Source organism: Myotis myotis, unplaced genomic scaffold (assembly GCF_014108235.1).
Source record: "Myotis myotis isolate mMyoMyo1 unplaced genomic scaffold, mMyoMyo1.p scaffold_m19_p_2, whole genome shotgun sequence".
Classification (NCBI taxonomy): domain Eukaryota; kingdom Metazoa; phylum Chordata; class Mammalia; order Chiroptera; family Vespertilionidae; genus Myotis; species Myotis myotis.
This window is the reverse complement of record NW_023416324.1, coordinates 145287621-145305830: the sequence shown is the minus strand read 5'-3', so window position 1 is coordinate 145305830 and position 18210 is coordinate 145287621.

Here is an 18210-nt window from a genome sequence, read left to right as displayed (position 1 = left end):
CATGCGTCGCTCATGACTCTTGTGAATCTTGAGTCTCTTGCATTTGCCCATGTGGCCCACAGCCATGCCAACCTCCACATTCAGTGGCCTGATGCTGTACTGGCCCTGGCTCCACTATGGAGCTGAAAGTCCTGACACTGGCTGTACTGAAGCTCCAGCTACAGTTCTTCTATGACTGGTCTAAGGAAAATGGGGCTTTGGAAACCCAGGAGTGTCATTTCATAGAAATAAAGTTTTTTACTCTATCTCATCCTCTGATGGGAGCCTCTGGTGCCCCAAGAATTCCACCCCACCAGCAACTGGGAGAGACAAAACCTTCTCGCCTCCATTAACAGAAACAGTCCATTTAGACATGCCCTCTCCATTAACTCTCCTCTACTCCAGACTAGAGCTGTCTGATAAAACTTTTAGCCATAAAAAAAGTTTCGTATCTGCACTATCCAATATGTAAATTACTAGACACATGTGGCTATTCAGCACTTAAAATGTGACTGAGCAATTAAATTATTTATTTTAATTAATTTAAGTGTAAGTAGCTGCTACCCATGGCTAGTGTCTCTCAGATTGGACAATACAGTTCTAAAACATCCTCAACATGTCCTGTCTTTAAAACATGACTTTTCCATGTTTGACTCTTTTCAGAGCCTGTTCAGCTATGACTCAGTATCACTTACTGCTTCTAATATGTAGATGGTGATTAATGTGTATGTGTACCTCCCAGAAAAAAAATGGTTACATTTGAACAGAGGCCTTCTAAACATGAAAATATGAACTTTCAGACACTGTGAAATATCACTAAGAAATTTTTTTTACCAAAAGGACTTTTAAATCTCATTAATTCCCTAACATGTGAATAGCCAGATGTTAGTCCCATGTAATTTTGTGTCACTTGCACTCTTGATAATCGAACAATTTGTATAACATACTTTGGCAAAGAACTCAGATGTTTGCAAGTATTTTTTCAAAGTGCTTCCCAGATACACATTTCATTCTATTTTCTTTCTTTTTATACTGGAATCCAAAAAGTTAACACCAACTGGAGTACCCAGTTTCATGAAAAATATCGCTGCCAGGAGCCCAAAGACAACAGCCCAACCTTTTCAGCCCCTATGGCATGTGTCTGGAAGGAGCTAACGAGGCTACCACAGGCTCTCCAGCCCAGCGATATTGCATTTTTCTGCGGAGTTACAAAATTGACAGCTTTCAGAGTGTGGAATCGAAGGTTTAAGAGTACAAAATTGAGGAGGAGCAAAGTATGTGGCTGAGACACAAAAGCAGACAATAGGATTGACCTCATACAATCAACGGACTTTGGGAAAAAAGAAAGATGCACAGGGCTGTGGGGGAGGTGGTTCAGGGATCAAAGCAGAAGCTAAAAACCAAGGACCAATTAAGACAACTGGAAATCATGCCCCTGGTGGGAGGGGACTTCAAAAGGGCCTGGAAAACCATGAACAGTCTGGAAATTGATTCTGAGTATTTGTTGGTCTGAGAGTACCTTTGATTTCTGGGAAATTTTCTATGGAACCACTCAGATGGTCACCTGGCCTTACCTAATCTTAAACCAGTTGACAGGAGGATTTGCCTTTCCCTGATAAGTCTGTTCTGTTATGCACACAAATTTAGGGCCAATGTCAAAATGGGCCTTATGCCATTCGCCTTTAACTTCAGGAAACGGACATGGTTAGGTGTGAAATAATAAGAAATACATCTGTACTGGTTTCTGACCCACGTTCCTGCTAATATTTGGACTTTGACCCCAGGTCCTGACACAGAGCTCCTGAATTTGGAATTTTCTGGATGATAGGAGCATCTTTTTTTCCAAGGAGGCGACTCTTGGTGGATCCCTGGATGGGGGCTGGCCATCAGAAAGACAAAGTCGTGCTTGGAAGCTTGGCACTTTCAACCCACTCCCTATTCTCCAGGAAAGGGAGAGGGGCTCATGACTGGTCATGCCTGTAGGATGAAGCCTCCACTGGAACCCCTGAAGAATGGCTTTTGATAGCTCTGAATTGCTAAATTATCCACGTGATAGAAGAGTGGTGCACCCCCCACTCCCATGAGCACAAAAGCTCCATCAACTGGGTGCCCTCTGTACTGTGTGTGTAGCCCTTTATTTGGCTCCTTACCTGTATCCTTTATTTATCTTTTGTTATAAACTGGTCAATGTGTTTCTCTGAGTTCTGCAAACCCTTCCAGAAAAAGAGGGGGTTGTGGGAACCGCAATTCATAGCTTGTTGGTCAAAAGGACAGGTGAGACGTTGACAGCTGAGACTTGGCGATCGGTGTCTGAAGCGGGGCCGTCTGGTTAGTGAGCTCTTCACCTGTGGATCCCACTCTCCCTCCAGGTAGATTGCATCAGAACCGAGTTGAATTATAGGACACTCAGCTGTGTCAGCAAATCGGTCGGTGTGGGGGGAAAACCCACACATCCAGGGTCAGAAGTGTTGTGAGTGTGAGGACACAGAAAAGCCTGGGAGTCATTCCATTAGACAGGAGGGGAAAGGCAGGGACCCACAGAAAGCAACTGAACACAATTCTAAAACAAATGCCTCCAAGTTGTCACTCAAACACAATGTAGGGGAAGCCACTCTTAGAGATATCGCCAGTGTTTATTCTCAGGAATGTTTTAATTCTTTCACTTATAATTGGCACACCTTCACCCTGGGTTATTCACATAAAAACATCATGTCGCTCAATTTTTACTGAAATTAGAGGGTTTCCCTCTGAGCAAAGCATTGCAGTTTGTATTTCTATCCATTAGATGCGTCTCTTCCGTACCTGGAGCCGCTTTCTGCAGGTACACAAGCATTACAGCGTTAAGTCAGCAAATGTGAAACACCATGATTTCTCAATGAAAATAATAGTAATTTAGGAAAGAAAAATAAATTACTGTGTCATTTTAGAGGGTTTGCAACCGTTAATTTTCTTTCTTCAGGCTTTAGGCGGATTGCACGTGTGTTTTTGGTCCGAGACCAGAGATGGGAGGACTGGTTAATCTCTATTTCGAAGATCTTCTTGGAAGGGGCCCTAACCAAGCCTTTGAAACAGGCCACTCTGTTGGCTCACTATTCTAACTTGCAGGTTTCTTTCTGAGCACATATTACAAGGAGCTTATTCTCCCTGACAGAGCCTGTCTGACTTGACAGTAAGGTATAAGATATATCCACTCAAGTGAGAAAAAAGGAAATTGAGGTCAGTTTGTATTTCCTTCAGGCCATAAGCTTCCTAAGCAGAGACTATCATGTTTTTACTCATTAGTGGACTGTAACAACAGCATAATATTCTGCATCTAATTAGTCCTTTAATTAATTTTATTGGATCCCCGTTGGTGACCACTGGCCTAATTCGAAGGAATCGAGTTTGGCTTCTAGACTTAAAGATAAGCCCTTGTAGTATGGAGGGGAGATGCCCTTTAAAAAGACATGACCATCTGCCGCCCCGCACTGCTGTCTGCTTTGCATTTCTCATTTCCTGCAGTGGTCAGGCCCGAGGAGGCAGCACTGAACCGGCAGCAAGGCAGCGTCCACCACCCGAGAAGAGGGAGGGGCCACAGGTGCTGCGATTTGTGGCTTCAGGATATCGGGTGACAGCTTTATGAGGGGTCTGTTGTTTTTTAAATTGTGAAATAATGAGTATACATATATGTGTATGTATGTGTGTTTATATATTTATGTATATAATTTTTTTAATTTTTTAAAAAGTTGTTTTATTGATTTCAGAGAGGAAGAAAGAGGGAGCCAGAGATATAAATATCAATGATGAGAGAGACTCATTGATCGTCTGCCTTCTGTATGCCCCACACTGGGGATCCAGCCCACAACCTGGGCATGTGCCCTGACTGGGAATCCAACCGTGACCTCCTGGTTCATAGGCCGACACTCAACCACTGAGTCATGCGGGCGGGGCCATAGATATGTTTTAGTCAAAAGACATTATTAAAGGAAACTAATCCTGTCAGTTCCTTGAGAGAAGGTCACAATTGTTTAAGTGCCTTTACCAAATTTATAATCTACATGATGACAAATATGCAAAATAACTTCCCACAAACACTTTTTTTAAAAAAAAATATATATATGTTTTATTGATTTTTTACAGAGAGGAAGGGAGAGGGATAGAGAGCCAGAAACATCGATCAGCTGCCTCCTGCACACCTCCCACTGGGGATGTGCCCGAAACCAAGGTACACGCCCTTGACCGAAATCGAATCTGGGACCTTTCAGTCCGCAGGCCCACGCTCTATCCACTGAGCCAAACCGGTCAGGGCCACACAAACACTTTTTAACAATTTTCCAAGTTCTCCCAGGGGTGCTGGCGATAAGCTCTGCGGCCACCTGGGGGCGCATTCCTGTTGTGGGTAGGCCCCCCACAGTTCCAGGGCTAAAAAGAGCAGACGTCATTTTCACACCTCACAGTTCCTTTTCCTGTTTTCAGAAGCCAGCTCCTGCCCCAGTTTTCTCATAACAGTTCATTACAAAAGGTGACTTAGAGAAAAATGGTTAAGCAGGAAGATTCAGTTGATCTCCAGTCTGCACACCTTGATATCCATTGCTTTATTTTTCTGGTGCAAAGTACAATTAACATTTGAGTCTGTTTAGCCATGAAGAAGTGGAGATTACAGTTATTACTGAAAATACTTCACTTTGGTTTCTTCTCCCGTCCTGCTTGCCTAATTCTTCCAAGTTCATCTCAGGCTCCCCCTCTCCAAGACAACCCCCTCCAACAGGGCTTTCTCACTGCCTGGTGTTTTATTACATATAAGCAAAGAATCACTTACATGCTACTTGATATATTTTTGCCAAAAGGAAAAAAAAAAAACTGTTGAGGACAGGGGCTGAATTATATTGCAGTATTTTTTTAAAAGCCCAGTCAGCATATAAAATAGTGTTCAGCACATAGACAGCCCTCCATAAATATTTGCTCAAATGAAACTAAAAGCAAATGTTAAGTCAAGCTTAAACCCATAAATCACTGGCTATTAATCTTTACGAAGAATTCAAGTAATGTCATGACTATTGCTTTAAGTTACTGAGATGCCATTTTCCTGACTTTTGTACTTGCCATTCACCACATATTTCTCCAAAAGACTTTTAGCCAAACCAAAATGTCTGTACTTGGAAGGAAAGTATACGTGTACTTCTAGGCCAACTGAGCAGTAGATTTTTTTAATGAAAATTTCTCACTTTTTCTCGTTTGGAAACAGTGAGATACTTCGCCAGCTCACAAATCCATAAAAAATAAAGTGAGTGGCTGCTGAGTGAACATTTTGAAAGAGAAAATTCTCATTTTTCTGTTATATTTCATGGCAGGTTCCTGGTCAATCAGTAACCTGCTTCTGATACCATCTATTCTCTTCTGTACTGTGACCAAGAAGAAGTACATTCCTTGGTTTGCCATCAAGATGAAACCCCAACACACTGAAGTACATGCTCCTCCTTAAGGGTAAGGAATATATCTCTTTCACTCTTGGGTTTCAGGGTCCTATTATTTCACGTTTTATCTCAGTCCTCACCACAATCTGACCAGTAGTCATATTTATATCCCCTTTAGAGGTGAGATATCTTCTGAATTTAGTTCCTTGATTCAAAGATTTAAAAAATGTGTCTACATAAGATTAAAAAAAAAATTCCCTCCCCTGCCCTAGCTGGTTTGGCTCAGTAGATAGAGCATTGGCCTGCAGACTGAAGGGTTCTGGGTTCAATACCAGTGCCCAGGTTGTGGGCTCAATACCAAATAGGGGGTGTGCAGGAGGCAGCTGATCAATGCTTCTCTCTCATCATTGATCTCTCTCTCTCTCTCTCTGTCTCTGTCTGTCTCTCTCTCCCTCCCTCCCCCTTCCTCTCTGAAATCAATAAAAATGTAAAAAAAAAATTTTTTCCCCTACTCCGTTCTCATTCTCCCAGCCTCATACCACTCACTGGCAGTTACTGTGTGTCTTTCCAGAGTCTATCTATAATAATAAAAGCATAATATGCTAATTAGACCAGACGTCCTTCCAGGAAAAAGCCAGGGCTGCAGCCCCCATGGCTGCAAGGGAGGGATCGAGGCAGCCACGGCTGCGAAGGCCTACTCTTGCACGAATTTTATGCATCGGGCCTCTAGTTTATGCATAAAGAGCAAATGGTAAATATATAGTCTTATTCCATTGTTTATAGAAAAAAGAAAAAAGAAAAAAATAAGTTCAGTATGCTACCATGAAGTTTGTGCCTTTATTGTAGGAATTTGAATTCAGTTCTATCAGTCTTCAAATTCAAGGGTTCTCCACACTTAAAAACTGTTTTCTTAACTAGGAAGAGGCCTGAAAAGGCGTCTTGATCTTGATCCATATTTTTACCCAGCCAGGCTCCCTGTCCCAACCATGCTAAGTCCTGGGGGCTCTATGATTGATGATGAGCTGAGGAGTGCTGACAGGATCAAATTAAATTGGTTAAATGTTTAGCTTGTTGGTTTCAAGGTTTGCATTAGGTATGATAAAGGCAGAAGAAGAAGAAGAAAATATCCATGATCCAGAGTATTTTCTAATCATGATATCTTTTAATCAACTTGCATCTCAATTTCAAATCTTTTTCTTTATATCAGCATTAGCACATTTTACTGGTGGTGGGATATCTGGGGAGCGACAGTGACCCAGGTTGCTCCTGATGGCTGGGTTAGGGAGTGGGAGAGAAAGGGACTCATCTCTTACCAGACTCCTAGTGACCAAGGAGCCCAAACAGGAACAATTTAAAATGCAAATAGGATCATACCATTCTCTTTCTTGAATTAAGTCAGTGGCTTCCATCACTTGTAGATGAAAAGACCAAACTACTAATGGCAGAACCCAAGCCCCCTCAAATGCAGCCCTTCACTTCTTCTAGGCCTCCTGTCTCAGGCTCCTCACACTCCACAGTCCAAGCATAAAGGTAAGGCTGCTGTCTTGGATTGCAATCCTCTTTCATTCCTTTTCCCTTGTTAATTCCCATTTATATTAGAAGAACCACATCAGGACTCATGTTCTCCAGAAAACCTTTTCAGACACCTATAGTCTGGGTGTATTGCCCTTCCCATGTACACCTGATGAAACTGCTTACTAATTACTAGAGGCCCGGTGCACGAAATTCATGCACTCGGTGGGGCGGGGCGGGGGGCGGTGTCCCTCAGCCTGGCCTGAGCCTTCTCACAGTCCAGGAGCCCTCAGGGGATGTCCAAATGATGGCTTAGGCCTGCTCCCAGTTGGACATCCTTAGTGCTGCCATGGAGGCAAGAGAGGCTCCCACCACTGCCGCTGCGCTCACCAGCCATGAGCCTGGCTCAGGGCTTTTGGCTGAGCGATGCTCCCCCTGTGGGAGCACACTGACCACCAGGGGGAAACTCCTGCATTGAGCGTCTGCCCCTGGTGGTCAGTGCACATCATAGTGACCGGTCATTCTGTTGTTCAGTTGATTTGCATATTAGCCTTTTATTATATAAGATCCTCCCTTTACAGGCACTTTTTCCTCACCAGACCATAAGTTCCACAAAGCCAGAAATACATCTTTCATCCTTTTTTTCTTAAGGCCGGCCACAGGGAACCTCAATCTAGAGCAGTGGTTCTCAACCTTCCTAATGCCACAACCCTTTAATACAGTTCCTCATGTTGTGGTGACCCCCAACCATAAAATTATTTTCGTTGCTACTTCATAACTGTAATTTTGCTACTGTTATGAATCATAATGTAAATATCTGATATGTAGGATGCATTTTCATTGTTACAAATTGAACATAATTAAAGCATAGTGATTAATCACAAAAACAATATATAATTATATATGTGTTTTTCGATGGTCTTAGGCGACCCCTGTGAAAGGGTCATTCAACCCCCAAAGGGGTCGCAACCCACAAGTTGAGAACCGCGGATCTAGAAGATAACAAAATCAACTCGTTGGTTACTACAGCTACCTGAACTCAAAGACTCTTGCTTGGCACTGTGTGTAAATATTAAAAATAGATGTCTGGTGCACGAGTTCGTTGGGGTCCCTTGGCCTGGCGTGTGGGATCAAGCTGAAACCAGCTCTCCAACATCCCCCAAGGGGTCCCAGATTGCAAGAGGACACAGGCCAGGCCGAGGGATTCCACTGGTGCATGATCGGGGCCGAGGAGGGACACGGGAGTTTGGCCAGCTAGGGGGGGACCACAGGAGGGTTCCAGGGTATGTCTGGCCTGTCTCACTCAGTTCCAATCAGCCGAACCCCAGCAGCAAGCTAACCTACGAGTCAGAGAGTCTCCCCCTTGGGGTTAGTGCACATAATAATGAGCAGTTGATCAGCCTTAGCATATCATTAGCATATTACGCTTTGATTGGTTGAACAGATGACCAGACGCTTAGCATATTAGGCTTTTATTATATAGGATGCCACCCATCACACTAGATCAACATATTCTGTCTCCCACACCAACCTATCATTTAATAGGTGGTTTTCATAAAATTTTATAGTGTAACAGATAACAGTATGAGCCCTGGAATAAGATTTCTTGGATTAGTAATTCATCTGCCACTCATGGCTTTGAGATCTTGGAAAGAGCTATTGACCCTGTCTATCCTTCATCTTATTCATTTGTAACACTAAATGAATAATAGTACTCACATGTTCTGATAATTAAATGCTATGGTACAATTAAGTGCTTAGCACAGTATAGAAAAAGAGTGATTAACTTGTTCATTTATTTTCTTACTTTTTATTTTTTTTCTTTGTTTTTTGTTTTGTTTGTTTTAATCTTCACCCAAGGATATTTTTCCATTGCTTTTTAGAGAGAGTAGAATCGAGAGGGAAAGACAAAGAGAAACATTGATGTGAAAGAGACACATCGATTGGTTGCCTCCTGCAAGTGCCCAGACCAGGGGCTGGGCCGGGGAGGAACCTGCAACCAAGGTACATGCCCTTGACCAGAATCGAACCTGGGACCCTTTGGTCCACAGGCCGATGTTCTATCCCCTGAGCTAAACCAGCTAGGGCTTATTGTTTCTTTCTTTCCCCTCTGGAATGTAAACTGCTATATCCGTAGCACCTAGAACGCTACCGAGAAGCCAAGTGCATGTATTGTAGACTATTTGGTGAATGGATGTATCAGTAATGACATGTGAGTTAGTCATAGGATGTTCAAGCCACTGCAGGTCATCCAGTTTCCCACAGAAGTGGAAGCACCCACCACGTCCTCCTAGCATGATCCCTAGACATATTAGATATCAGTACCTTGTCATTCCCATCTCTTACACGAGAATGAGGCTGTTTGGCAATATCCGCTTTGGAGTTGAGTGACAGTGACAAATATAAGTACAAATATCAGTAAGTGTGATCTCTCAGAGAAGCACATGCACAGCCTTGCTACAAACAATGACAGTCATCACAACTATTTCAAAACAACTCACACAGAGCAACTTCCTCGTTATCACTCGCATCTCTACAGATATTGGAATCCAAGTCTTTTGTAGAGTTTATATCCTCAACCAGAAATTCCCATTTTGTAGCCACTGACATCATCATTTAACAAACTAGAACTTGACATTTTCAATATGAGAAATTTATTGTGACTCATTTTTCTATGTAGAAAATGTTTCCAAGGAAGGAGAACATTATGTGCTAAAAACCTTGCGTGTGTGTGTGTGTGTGTGTGTGTAAGGGTTATTTTTTATAAATAGGGTTTGGAGGACATTGTTTAAATTCATCAAAGTTTGACTTTATTTTTACTCAAGCTAACTGGCAATACAGTGTTTAGGGAATAAGGAGCCCAGGTTTTACTTCTCAACTTGTCCCTATCTGGCTGTGACCTTGTCCAATCACAACGCTTCTCACGATGTGTGCAGGTCGTTGACCAGCTAGTCTCCAACCTCTTCCCAGCCTCTTTCTGAATATTTTCAGCTGAAGGTGCCCTAATAATTCTACAATGAGTGAACCAATAAGGAGATAACTCCCTGACTTGACTTTATGCAAACATAGTAAGGGAAGCATAAGAAGTGGTTTTCACCCTAAAAAAACTTACCAGTTCAATATTATTTAGGAACACTATAAGTAGGTGGTGTGAACTTTAAAAGCAAAGCAATTCTCTTTCCCATTGCTTTATTTTTGTTTAAATGCACTATTTTTTCTAAAAGATTATTTTAAAAACCATGCTAAAGAAGACGTGAAACCTTTTATGGTTCTCACAGAGAAGGGGCACAGGAAGTGGCAGGTGGTGGTGGGATGCCTTGAAAGGGTTGATAAGCACTGGTCTGGTGAGACTGGACATGGGCCTCAGCTGTGTGATGTTGACCAATCTCCTTAGTATCTCTCACCCTGTTTCCCAGCATCCTCATCTATGCTAACAGCATAAAACCCTTATTGCCTGCTGCACCACTTTGAGGGAAAATCACATTTTAATAAGTTCATGGAAATGCTTTGAAATGGTAAAATCTACAATCACAGTTTAGTTATCCTAGCATCTACAAAATAAAGTAAGGATAAATAATGCTATAGGTGAGATGAACTTTGTTCATAATTTAGATGTACAAAACATTGTTTATTTTCTACCAGCAAACTTAATGTCTGTTTCAAGTCTAGCAACACAATCTCGGTCACACTTGTGCTTCCTTCTTACAGAATTGAATGTAAGTTTGAAACGGGTCACAAAATACCAACTTGTGGATATGGTAGGAGTAAGGGGCACCTGGTTTCCATATTCTACACACAGGTGTCTGCTGGGGCACCCACTTGTCCTCAGTCGTTGACCCTCACAGGTTGTCAGTGATATATTCCTTCTTTCTGTCCAACCAGCACCTTTAGGCCCAGGTCTGCACTTCCTTGGAGGTGTGGACACTTCTCTGTGAGCTATGTAAGGACCCTAGATTCCCTCCAAAGACCTCTGGGGTCTTCCTATCCCTGGGGTCCATCAGCTCTTCTCATCTGTCACCTGGTTCTAAGATCGCCTCTCAGCTCCGAGTTACCACCAGGAAGGAAACATCTGTCTTCTGCTTTCTGGTCTCTACTGGTTCTGGGGAAATCCCTCCCAGTCTCCAGAGGAGCCTTCTTCCTTTATAATCAATCTTTTACAGTATTTTTGTTCCCAAAGATTTCATTTTTCCTCAAAGCCCTCATCATTCCCTGAGGCTTGGATTTAACTTGTTCGCACTCTCCGCCCAGCTCTCTACAGAGTCGCCTCCTCCCCTGAGATAATGAGGCAGAATTGCCTGGCTGCCTGGAGGGACAGAGACACTGGTAGGATGCACTGACACAGAGGTGGAAACATTAGCTAACATTTTATAAAATGTAAACTAGTGTATAAAAGTTAATATCTCACAACTGCTACCAACAATAGAAGTGGATGTATGCAAATAAGTCTGGATTAGTTGAGTTTGAGATAGTTTACCCAGCAAAACCCCTTCCCCGAAAAGAAGAGAGAGATTTCAGAAAATGAGAAAATAGCACATGGTTGCTTTTGAACTTATTAGATTGAAGGCAAGCAGCATAGTTTTGTCACATGATTCTCTTGCCTCTCCCCGGGGTCTAAGCCTTTCTCTGAGGCCCTCCCTGTGCCCCTTGGGTCAGCATTTTTGGCACCAGCATTCGGTGTGCCTTGCTGGAGTGGCTGATGAGAAAGAAATCACCCACCTCCACTGCCCCCTGCCCACTCCAGTTCCCCAGCTCCTGCTAGCCTGTCGGGCTGCATTTGCAATTACAGTCTTTGAAAAATGTCCAGGTGGACCTATTAAATCAATGTATGTGATGAACTAAACCCAAGGCAATGGCAATTCTGTGCATCCCTTAGGATCACTGGCAATACCATGGGGTATGGAGAATCCAAGTGTGAAAATCATTGCTTTGAAGGAAGGAAGGACAACTGAACCATTTCTTCCATTAAAATGCATGAAATTTAAATAAATGTCCCCGTTCTTCTCAGGGCCTGTCAGCCTTCGTTTTTTTAATGCACGGAAACGTTTAAATATTTATTAACTTCAATTTACAGAATTTATTATAGTTTCATTCAGTCAGGGAACATACACATTTTAAAATATATGGCACTTTAAAACCGCTGGGCTCGTTTACCTGACCACATTTTCCCCGTGGACAGAGGAGGCTCTTTGGGAAGTCTGCTCCTCGCCACAGTCCAGCCAGCTGGCCTTGCTCTTCCATGAGGTCAAGAAGCTGGTCTGCCAAAACCGGTTTGGCTCAGTGGATAGAGCGTCAGACTGCGACTGAAGGGTCCCAGGTTCGATTCCGGTCAAGGGCATGTACCTGGGTTGCGGGCACATCTCCAGTGGGAGATGTGCAGGAGGCAGCTGATTGATGTTTCTCTCTCATCGATGTTTCTAACTCTCTATCACTCTCCCTTCCTCCCTGTAAAAAATCAATAAAATATATATATATAAAAAAAAAAGCTGGTTTGTGCTTGGAAAGAAGTGAAGCCCAACCCAGACTCTTGTCACTTGGAGGGTCACCTTCGAAGGGAGCTGGAGGAGATGTCAAGGATTGGTGAGAGTGGGGGAGGGGAACTTTGGTGGCTATTTCCATAAGTCGCTCTCCTTCATTTCTGACACGTAGACAATTGGAATTGATCTTGTCTCTATCTTATCTCCAATGCTACAAAACACCCAACAGACTCCTACACAGAGGTTCTGGAACAGCCTTTCTGTGTGTTTACCACTGGCAGTTTCCCATGATAACTGCAAGTGATTAAGAAAATGCTCTGTCTTTCTTCCCTGTCCTCTTCACCATCACACTTTGTTACTCAACTAACACAATTTTGGGAGTTAGATTAGGAAAAAAAAAAAAAAAGCCAACAAAGGAATATAGTTTGAAATCCCACCATGCTGAGGAAGCCACTTTTCCTAGGGAATATAGACCTCTTCCAATTTATGCAGGCATCCGTTTTCACAGGTCCCGAGCAAATCACATTTTATGCACATTGAAGCGCTTTAGACTTGCTTCTGTTGCCTTTGCAGCAGCACCAGCAGTATTACTATTCCCTTTTAAAATGATTTTTTTTTTTAAAAAAAAAGGCAAGATCTTTAAAACTATTGAATCATCCGTGACGAGCCACAAACTTTGTACAAGGGATGCTGTATTTCGCCTTTCATGCCTTCAAATAGACGGCTGGCCTCTGCTTATCACCGCTCTGCAGTCGCGGTTAGAATGCAGTGAAGGTGAGTGACACAGACCACACACGTGAGCGTGGCAGGCACATGGAATCAGAGTGAGGGGACGGGGAAGCCGCCGGGGCCCTGGCATGCATTTTCCACCACGTGCCTCTGCACTGGGCTACCCATGCACACCCTGCGAAATGTCCATGTCCCTCTCAAATTAAATTATGAACTGTATGGAACAATTTGCATGGAACAGTTTTGTGCTCTTTCTGTGTCCCATAACCTAGAGAATATCTGTATACTTATAGTTTTTTCAAAAACAAAAATAATTGCTGAGTATATATGCCACTTTGTAACTTGCTTTTTGTTGTTGGCAAGTGCTTCTTTATGTCAATAAAAACATACAGACATTATAATCCTTGGTGATCACAAAAGTATGCCATTGTATGAATCTGTACCGATTTATTCAAAGTCCCCTATCGGGGACATTTTGGGTGTTTGAGCTTTGGGCTACAGTGACGCCGCTGGGCCCCAGGGCCCTGTTCCTTGGCCTCCCTCTGGTCGCAGCCACACCTGCCATGGTGACATGTCATGGGAGCCCAGACTCACCTGTGCTGACAGCTCCAGCTCAAGCCAGCATGGAGCTTTTTCTGATGCTGAAGGAGCCTGAGAGTAAATGAGAGAGAGTTGGCTCCCCTGCTCCGGGCAACCCTCAAGCCTTGGGGGACAGAACTGGGGAATAAACGCGGCAGCCTCCTGTCCTTGGGTGCAGTGGAGTTGAGTCCCAGTATCCCAAAGCATCCACCTCATTATATGTGATTCCTTCTCCCTCCCCTACTCTCTCCCTCCAGCTTCTCAGGACCATCTTGGACATAAACCCACGTGTATCCGGGCAAGTCCTGCTCCCAGGCTCTGAGCCAAGGTGAGGACTATGACAATGGTGCACAGGACGTCCTTGAATGTATATCTCTGCCATCGATCTACTTATTTCCTCAGGATCAATTCCTAGAATTGTACATTGCTGAGTCAAACGGCAGAGACTTCTAAAAACAAGCTCAGGCTCTGCTCTGTTTAGCAGAGTTCCTCGCTGTAAGAGCATTGACTGCATTTTATTTGCCTGTGCTGTTCAGTCCCAGAGCGGTCATGAAGGAAGCTGATACCAGCTTCCCACAGCCTGTGAGTCGCCCTCTCCAGAGGCTCCGGAAGCCTCTTCCTGTTGCTCTCCTAAACGCATGATGAATGAAATCATTACAATGCAGATCCACTGTCGTCCAAATAGACATCTCACTTTATTGCTTGGCAGTTATTAAAAAACGAGTAGTCATTTTGCTGCTGAAAAGACTACTTATGGGAAAAGTGAAGTAAGGAAAACTTTTATTCATAATTTAAGCCACAAGGAAATAAAACCAACCCCCAGATAAAACGTCTGCTGCTCAAACAGCTCAATCTTTCTATCATAGCAGCAGTGGAACTCTTAATTACCAGCAGTAAAGTCTCTGGGTTTTATTTTCAGCAGCATCAGTGGTAAGAAAGTAGAAGTAACTGCACAGGCAGCGCTGGGTGGGACAGCAGCAAGCTCTCACTAGACAGGGCACATGGACAGACAGTGTCAGCGCCAAATTTGGATAAGCCACAGCCTTTCCATGAGAGGGACTGGCGAACATATGCTTGCATGTACAATTTATATCAACACATATGTGATTATCTTTAAAAATAAATGAACTATTTCTAAATCGTTTAAAGAGGCAATGTACCTTTCAGACATCTTTCAGAAAGTCTATTTTTTAAATTGTTGGACAGAGGAACCTTTTATTTGACTTTTGAGGCAAGTAGTGCATAGCATACCCAATTTAATTTATACTCCCCTCATCTTTTTACCCCACCTGCATTGTTGTTGTTGTTGTTGTTAATTCTCACCCGAGGATATTTTTTCCATTGATTTTTAGAGAGAGTGGAAGGGAGGGGAGGGGAAGACAGAGAGAGAGAACCATCTATGTGAAAGGGACATATCGATTGATTGCTTCGTGCACGTGACCAAGCCTGCAACCAAGATAAGTGCGTTTGACTGTAATCAAACCCGGGACCCTTCAGTCTGAAGGGTCTGTCCACTAAGCCAACCCAGCTAGGTCCCATGCATTTTGAAATCCCAGTTCTTCAGGAAGTCTATTTTTGATGTTATATAAAATCTTTCTCTTGGCAAACATGAGCAGGTTCTGCCCTGTTGGATGGCTTCCCTAAAAAACAAAACAACAACAAAAAACTTCCTTGGCTGTGTTTGCCATCAACATCAATAACTGCAGCAAGGCATTCCGACTGCTATTTATTCTGTCATAATTACTATCACCAAACTTATACGATTACTGCGTTAGTAAATCTGTTGATTATGGATAGCATCGATGCTGTAATATATCAGCTATGACTGGCAGCATTATGGAGACGTGGTCCATACACACATGGATAGTTGTACCTTGGAGGGTTATAATTTAAGCATTTCCCAGACAGTGTCATCCCCACCGGGCCTCTCTTTTCAATCGCTCCCATAAAGGCTGCGTTTAAACATTCCCCCTGCTCAGTGTCTCCGTGGCCTTCTCCAATGTCCTTCATGCAGTCTAGACTGTGTTTTGTATTCAAAAGATATTCACTTGATAGTATATGGACCTAGTAATGTCCTGGTTTCTTACATTTGCTAAAAGCAGGGGCACTGGATTGTAACAGCCACTAGAGCCAATTCTATTTCTATTGTAACAATGATAGATCTTCCTTTAGGGAAGAGCCCTACAGAATAAATTCTTGTGGCATTGGATCCTTCTTTGCTTTTAAAAAAAAATCTTTTTATCTTTTGAGGGAGACAGGCAAAGGGTGCAATTAGGCCTTTATTCAAAATACCGACATCTCATAGGAGGAATCTGCTTGTACTGTGTAATTTTGATTTCAGAATTTATGGCACAAGGTCACCTGGGTAAAGAGAATTCCCCTGCAGAACAATGTGTTTCTGTCTTCCCCAAAGCATACTCTCCCTCTGAGGAACGATGCTCTCATTTTTAATGGTGTGTGTTGAATAAAGCTGACATATTTCCTGTTTTCAGCTGTCTGCCTGATTCTTGGAAGCACTTTTGTTTTTTAACATAAACCTTTCTTTATTGATTCAGAACTAGAAAAATGTTTAATGTAGTAGTAACATTTAGTAACTAAGGGGAGTGTGTTTTGAGCAATTCTCTGGCTCATGGAAAAAATGTATGAGTCTGCCTCTGTGTACAAAAACTTATTTGATTCATCTTAAGTTGGGTTTATAAAAACAGAAATATATAAATTAGTATCCTGATCATTGAGCTTGCAGCTTGATATTTTACGAATTTATTTTCTGCTCATATTCAGAGGCCTTGTACCTTGAAGTTTTCTAGGGTAATCAACATTTTAAATATTCTGTTCTGCTGTTAGATCATTTATCTTGATGTGAGGGTATAGAAAAGATGTCACCTCGGGTAAAGAGACTGAAGACAGGATAATTGTAAAACATGATAAAAATACACAGAATGTATTATCCCAACCTTCACTTCAAAATATGTATTCATTACACTAGGAAGAGTTTTGAAGAAAATAAATTTTGGATTGGCTCCTAAATTTATTTAAAATTAAATTTGTGTTCTGCTTAATCTTCTAACCATTCTGCAGCTAAATGTAGACACCAAGGGGATGTAAATAATGAAGCAAATCAGTAATGAACTGTTTTGTGGAGACCCAACTGAAAAGAAACAAAAAGTGGTAGATCATTAGTACTGTAATTTTTTATTTATTTTATTATGTTTTTAATCCTCACTCAAGGATATTTTTTCCATTGATATCTAGAGAGAGCGGAAGGAAGGGAAGAGGGGGAGAAAGAGGGAGAGAAACATTGATGTGAGAGAGACACATGGGTTGGTTGCCTCCTGCACACATCCCTACCAGGGCTAGGGAATCTGCAATCCAGATACGTGCTCTTGACTGGGAACCAAACCGGTGACCTTTGGGTCTGCAGGCTGACCCTCTAATCACATGGTCATTCATTATCATCTTCAAGTATTGTGTACTCTATGTAATTGTAGGTGCTGTACTTTTATATGCCTCTAATCACTGAACCAACCTGGCCAGAGCTGTGATTTTTATTTCAAAAGGATGAAGAAAAGCCATCCCCATTGTGGATCTTATTTGTAGCATGAATTAACCTTCTTGAGAAATAAAATCAATCTTCTCCAAACAGAATATAGACCATGCAAGGTGACTGAACATTTCAGAATAGCAATAGCCTTCAGATTCTTGCACTAACAGTTACAAATGTCAAGTAGAGAGATTCTGACGTCATTTTACTATAACTACTATAACTATGAAAAGACTTTTTATGAGGCCCAGAAATGTGGACGAACATAAGAACATATCCAGTAGCTCAGATGGCTGCTTGGATCTCATAGAGAGATGCACCAAGCCATGGCCATGAGCTGGCTTTCATTTCATGTTTACTCTGACTGAAGATCTCATGGCTTAAAAGAGGGATGAATTCTATTGATTCCAATACTTCCAGAATACATGCACCATTAGGTGATTTTGTGTCATTGTGGGAACATCACAGAATATATTTACACAAACCTAGATGGTACAACCTACAACACACCTAGGCTATATGGCATAGCCCCACTGCGCCTGGACTACAAACCTGTAAAGCAAGTCACTGTACAAAGCAACACAAGATTAAAAGAAGCACCAGAGAAAAATATGCAATCAAGAGACACAGTAAACAGGAGATGTGTAAGGCTGCTGCCCGGGTGATATAGCACACTGTTTACAGCAAGTTTTTTTTAATAAGTAGAAAATTTCCACTTATTTTTTAAATAAATAGCAAGCAAAATAACAAAAGTATAGTATAGCCCTGGCCAGTGCCGCTCTGTAATTAGAATGTCAGCCCATGCACTGAAGTGTCTCAGGCTCAAGTCCCAGTCAAGGGCACGTACCTGGGTTATGGGTTCAATCCTCAGCCCAAGTCGGGGCACATGCAGGAGGTAACCTCTCTCACATCCATGTTTCTCTCTCCTTCTCTCTCTCCTTTTCCCTCCCTTCCTTCCACTCTCTCTGAAAAGCAATGGAAAAAATATCCTCAGGTGAGGATT